We start from the raw sequence: 6,692 nt of genomic DNA on the forward strand, positions 1-6,692 counted from the left end.
CTTCATATGTACTCCAGCCTGCTAATTGTCTTTGTTGCTCTTCTCTGCACTATTTCCAGACTTTCAACATTTTTTTTACATTATGGTGACCAAAAGTGGATGCAGTATTTGAAGTGAGGTCTTACTAAGGCCTTATAAAACACTTCACATGATCTTGATTCTATCCCTTGGAGGGAATTCTTCAAGAATGTAGGTCTGAGGATATCTTGCTTGAAGACTCAGCATCATCTTGGTGACCCCAAGAAAAAAATATTCCTCAGAAGCTCCAGATCTCCATCCTAAGGATTTTTTCTGAATAGTGAAGGGGGCTGTCTCTTTAAGTCTCCTGATTCTTTTAAGCACACTGGGCATGCCAAAATATACTTAAATTACAAGTCAGATATTTGTTATAAAAATATCAAATAATTTTTAAATATTTTATTTAAAAAATATTAAAACTCTTGTTTAGTAGCCTATGTTTTCCAAAATCTCATTTCTTTAATTCCTTTGGAGGCTTCCAGTTGCCTTGGCTAGTTTTTCACACCCTTTCCCCCAATGATATACTATCTTTAATTAAACAGATATTTTCTGAATCAAAGCTGGAATTTCATCCTCCTCAAGTGCAAACTGGTGTGCAACCAATTTCCTTCTGATCCACCTGCTATTGGAGTAATAAGTCATGAACAGCATCTGACAAAATCCTCCTATGAATGGGAAAGATCATAACTGCTTTGGAATTTCATCCTTACTGATAAAACGCACATTTACCCTGGTTAGATAACATTGCAATATGTTGTAAATCACTGGTGGAATTTTGCCAGAATCCTTCACATCTAGCACATCAGTGGATCTTTGATCTTTTTAAGAAATTCAAATTAGTAAATGGTCTGCTGCAGGGCCAATATGTGCCCATGGAGCAACCTAGGCATTTGTCTGGGGCAGTAAAAGAGGCAGAACAGTTGGTAGAAGTGGGGCTGCAGACTAGTGCAGTAGAAATCCTCAGGTTATAATGAGCAACCACTAGATGATAGTGAAAAGTCTCTGAAAAAACTAACCCTTTGCTTCTACCTGGTAGACATCCATATTTTTTGCAGCCCAGAACAGCAACCCTTGGTTCTTGTTGATGCAAGCTCCTGCAATAAGTTGCTTGTGTTTGTAAGCTTGGGCACAAAAACAGGTCTGCTCCCTTGTATATAATCATTAGGTCTTTAACTAGTAATGTTATCAGAATGGTATGCCTCCTCTGAATAATTTATTTTGGAGCTCTGCTTACATCTCTGCATAGATCCTCTTCCAAAAAGGATCAGAAGCACGATTCCTTGTTATTTCATCCAAATAATAGAAAAACTATCTTTGAACATTTAATATACCACATTTTGCAAGACTTTGTTCATAGTACGTTCTTGATTTTGCAATCCTTCCAGAAATGCAATACCCATGCTGTTTGGAAAGTTCTGAGATAAAATCAGTCTTCAAAATAGGAGGACTGTCTCAGACCCAGTAACCTCTTGTTCTTAATGATCCATTTCTTTAAACAAAGAATGTACCTAGGCATTACCAAACCACATCCATTTCCCAAGGTGACTTTTCTATTATTCAATGCTGTATCAAATAGGTATCACTGAAATCACTTCTCAGAACATCCCTCCCTGGAAGGTACTCATATCCTCCACATCTAGAAAATTCAATTTGGTGTAAAGGTCTGACTTTTATTCTGTTTAAATGCAGGAAAGCAGAGATTTAAAACACCTCGTGTTATATTGTTGAACATCCTATATTATTAGGAATTTTTTCTTGATGTCCAATCATAATATGCTTCCTTACAATACAAACCCATTGTTTCTTGTTCTGTCTTCCAGAACAATATTGATCTCATTTACCCCAACTTGTACATGATAGCCCCAGATACTTGATAGATATCATCTCTCCTCATGATCTTATCTTCTCTGAACTATAATTTCTCTAACCATTCATCGCAATTTTTTCCTTCCTGGTTGCTTATCAGCTTGATTGCTTTCCTCTGACACGCTCCATTTTTAAAATTCTAGATTTTGCCAGTCACCAAAAGAAACTATTATCAGCAACACTTTTATTAAATTGTAGGTTTTGCAGTTAACTTTAAACTAAATTAGATGTTGGGAAAATATCAATATTGTATGATATTTAGTATATTATACTACTATATCATCCTATCTTGATATATTGAGAACAAAGTAATTCTTCTTAAATAGCCAAAGGGCACTATCATATATATTCTGTCTTTAAGTAAATGTTGACTTCTGGCAACTACCTAAATAAATTCCTGCAGTTTTCTTGGTAAGATTTTGGAAGTGGTTTGCCATTGCCTACTTCTTGGGGCTGGGGCTGAGAGAGAGTGACTGGCCCCAATTCTTGCCTCAGGCAGGACTAGAATTCAGAATCTGGTACCTTGACCACTACACCAAACACAAGGAGGACTAAGCTTGTTCAGTGGCCACAAAATAGTTGTGGGGACATTTGGTAAAAGAAGAATGGAATGGACTTTCCTGGAATTCTATATTTCATGTGGATAAATGCAGAATGCACGGGATTGGCCCATCGTATGCAGCATTTTCTAATAGTATCATCTTGCAGCATGTCACTGCAATATATGAAAGGAAGAGAATCCAGTCAGCTGCAGAAGAAAGGTAATGTATCCTATTATTTCACAGCCCTCCAAAGTCCCTAGATAGAATAAAAGGGAAAGATTAGACTCCAAGACATTTGAGGTTTTTTGTAAAAAAATATTCAAATTAACTGGGTTTTTTCCATTATGAACCAGTGCCACTAGGAAACATAATATGGCATAGTCGCAATAAGCTTTTGTTTAATAGAAATCCTTACTTAAAGAAAATGTTTATTTGTGAACAAATATTTTAAAACCAGGTGCATCCTGGCAAACGTCTAATATACCAGATTTAGCAGCAATGCAAATAGATTGATGGTTTGTTAATTTTGAGCAATGCCGAAGAGGCAGACTGAAAAAGCAAGAGGTTAAGAAAACAGGAAGAAAAAACCCTAACATTTAAAAAAGTAATAAAGAACAAAATGTTCTTCCAGAATAACTGCTCCCTGCAGAAGCTATTTTTAACCTTCTTGGAGGCAACTTCCCAAACCAAAGGCTGTTCAAAGCTCCTGCTTTTTACCTCCTACACAAAGATATTACATACACACACAGGGAAGCAAACAAACACACCAACAGATGAGTTCACTTATTATGATAAACTAAGATGATTTGCCGAAAAAACATGACTGAATGTACACATTAGACTAAACCATAATGTGATTCCTTTTCAATTTTTGATACGTGTGATATGTCAACTCTGTAGCTTGTAAATATAGCTGTTTTAGTGTATTGTAGATATTGAGTACACTAAATTCAATAAATTATAAATAAACCATGACTTATGGTACATGTATCCTGTCACTGATGCAACATTACATCATGATTTACCAATCATGATGGTTGAATTTACATAGCACAGAAGCCAAAGCTAAACAAATCAAATTATGATATAGAAGAATGCATGGAAGAAATATGTATTCCTTTTCAAATTATTCACCAATCACATGTATCCTAACTGTGCTTGCCCCCTAAAATAGAAGAAATGTGTGTTGGATACGTTCATTGCCTTGAATTATTTGTAAAAATAAGGAAGGAAGGAAGGAAGGAAGGAAGGAAGGAAGGAAGGAAGGAAGGAAGGAAGGAAGGAAGGAAGGAAGGAAGGAAGGAAGGAAGGAAGGAAGGAAGGAAGGAAGGAAGGAAGGAAGGAAGGAAGGATAAATGAATTTATGGAATAGTTGTCTATACAAATTGCTTAAACATACCTTGTGTTTGCTTTGAGGAGTTGATAATAGATGTTACTTAAGCATCCCTGTATGCTTGAAAGCATATTCTTATCCCCTTCAAATCTGCACAGCCCTGATGCTTATTTCAGGGGTTACAGTTCAATTTTCATGGGCATCATACCTCAATATGGCAGGAAGTATGTGGTCAATTTTCAGCAATTATAGACAAATAGTACTCCAAGCAGCAATGGCCAACATTATGTGGGTTGCAGATAAAAAATAACATGTTGAGTCTCAATCCCATCATTGCATCCATCATCTTGTATTGACAATAGCCTGTAGATAGGCTTGGCTCCAAGGATGAAGAAAAGGACTTGGAAGCCATATGTGGTCTCAGACTGCAAGCTGCCTAGATATTCAGTGAAAATAGTGATTTTTCACAGCCCACCAGAAGTTGCAGAAGTAAAACTCTCAATAATCGTAATACTGGCTATGTTTTGTTTTATGTGGAAGTTTGTGGTCTATGTGGATATGAGGTGAAAGAATCCCGTTGTGTCTGACTGAAAATAAACCACTGATTATTCCAATGTCCTGTAAAACACATCTTTTCATTGGCTCTGAAGGTATTCCACTTATTACGAGACCAAGAATGATTTTTTAAAAAAAAAATAGGCCTCTGATCTATAATAAAATCTTTGATTTCATTTTATTAGCTTTTAATTTGCATGTGATGTCTGTGTAACGCTTTAATCACAAAAATATGGTTAACAGTCATCATTTTCACATGTAAATATTTGTGCTGTTTGCTTATATATCATTAGTATGTCTATCTATTACAAATATAATTGGTATGTATTATTAGACTACATTCATTCATTGGACATTCAATTAACCTTTTTTATAATTACTGCATGAAGTTGAAGATGTTTTTTATTTATTTATTTTTATTTGTGCAAGAAATCAGTCGGCCAATACTAAGTTAATTCTGACCCCTAGTTTTATCCTTCCCCTCCCATCCGCTCACCAACCCAAGCCCAGTTACCAGCTACTTCTGTTATGAGTATCTTTTTAAGAAGGATCCTTTGCTTTATACATGTCTTTCTCACCTTCACATTCTTAACATATATTCTGGTCCCTGTTTCTTCTTATTGATTATTTGCTATATAGTATATTGCACGAGTGTCAAACTCGATCATGTAACATGATATATTGTGACATATTGTGATGTTTTTTGCCTTTGGGGAGCCAGGGTGGGCGGGGCCAGCGCATGACACATCCAGCCCATGGGCACCAGATTGACACCGCTGGTATATTGGATGCCCTAGTCATGTGCTTTCCCTTCCTTTGTAAAGCAACAACTTAGGATAAAACATACTAGCCAATAAATGGGCCCGTCTTCATTTTTTTCCTTCAGCAAATAACAAAAAGAAAAAAGGCAACTGGGAAAATTATACTAAAATGATTTGTAGTACAGGTAGTCCTCAACTTACAGCCATTTGTTTAGTGATCGTTCAAAGTTACAATGGCAGAGAAAAAAAGGGACTTATGATCTTTTTTCACACTTACCACTGTAGAACCCGTGGATCACATAATCAAAAATTGGTTAGCAACTGTTTCATATTTATGATGGGTAGAGTATCCTGGAGTCACGTGATCACCTTTTGCGACCTTCTGACAAGCAAAGTCAATGGAGAAGCCAGATTTACTTAACAACTCTGTTACTAATTTATCAACTGCACTGATTCACTTAACAAATTCAGCAAGAAAGATTGCAAATGGGGCAAAATTCACTTAACTGTCTTGCTTAGCAACATAAATTTTGGGCTCATTTATGGTTATAAGTCAAGGATAGCAAGACTCCTTCAAAATCTGTTTATTTATAACATTGGTAAACCAATCCAACTGACTTTGAGCAGTATATAATCAAAAAGCAATTTAATCTGGTTTTCATCCAGAACCCATTCCTGATTCATCAAAAGGCAATTCATGTTCTTTGATCTGAAAAAGGGCGGAGACACCTGCCATCAGTCTCTCAACAGAGTTACCCTTGGCCATCAATAGCCTCAGAAGAGAATAGAGGATCAAAGCAAACTGCATTGTCTAGTAGTCAACAACTGATCCATTCAAACAAACTACTAGTATGGACTTTCTGACTTATTTCCTCAACTTTCCAACTGAGGTTTCAAGGAGCTTGCATGCCAAGACTTCATATGCAAAGTCTGTGCTTGAAAACCAGCAATGAACTTTCCCAACTGGTTTTCCTATTGGTCCCTTGAATGTGCAATGTAGAATATACAACCGAAATTGAACAAATGAAAGAAGTGATTTAAACCATCCCTTACATTAGTTCAAAGGCCAATGTGCCTAGAAAATGTCGCTTAGAGCAGGGCTTTTCAACCCGTGGTACGCGTACCACTAGTGGTACGCGACCACCTGGCTGGTGGTACGCGTTGTCGCCTTCCTCCCCCCCGCCGCCCCCCCTGGGCGTCGCCTTCCTCCCCTCTCCTTCACAGCTCACTTGCTTGTTGAAATTGAAAACAAGCTGCTTGGCGACGGCCTGCAGGAACCCTACTGAGGGCACGCAAACAGGGCACGCAGGCGCAGAGCGAGGCCCCACCCTCCCCAGGGACTCCTTGTGCAGGATCCGTGTCGCCCTTCCCCCCTCTTCTTACTTCAGAAGTAAGTGCAAGCCTGAAGGGAACAGATCTATCCACTCGCAGGTAGGTGTTTGAGACATTGTGCTTTGTGGGTGAGGGTGTGTGTGTGCGCGCGCGTGTGTGTGAATCACAGACTCCTTCCCAACTCACAGAAAGGAGTGAGCAAGATTGCCGGGGCCGGGATAAACAGGCAGGCGTCCCCTGCCTACTTTGCATAGGTGGGGGGGGGGGGAAGAGCCTGAAGAAGAC

The sequence above is a fragment of the Protobothrops mucrosquamatus genome, unplaced genomic scaffold (genome assembly GCF_001527695.2).
Source record: "Protobothrops mucrosquamatus isolate PMUCROS unplaced genomic scaffold, P.Mucros_1.0 scaffold10, whole genome shotgun sequence".
NCBI classification, from domain to species: domain Eukaryota; kingdom Metazoa; phylum Chordata; class Lepidosauria; order Squamata; family Viperidae; genus Protobothrops; species Protobothrops mucrosquamatus.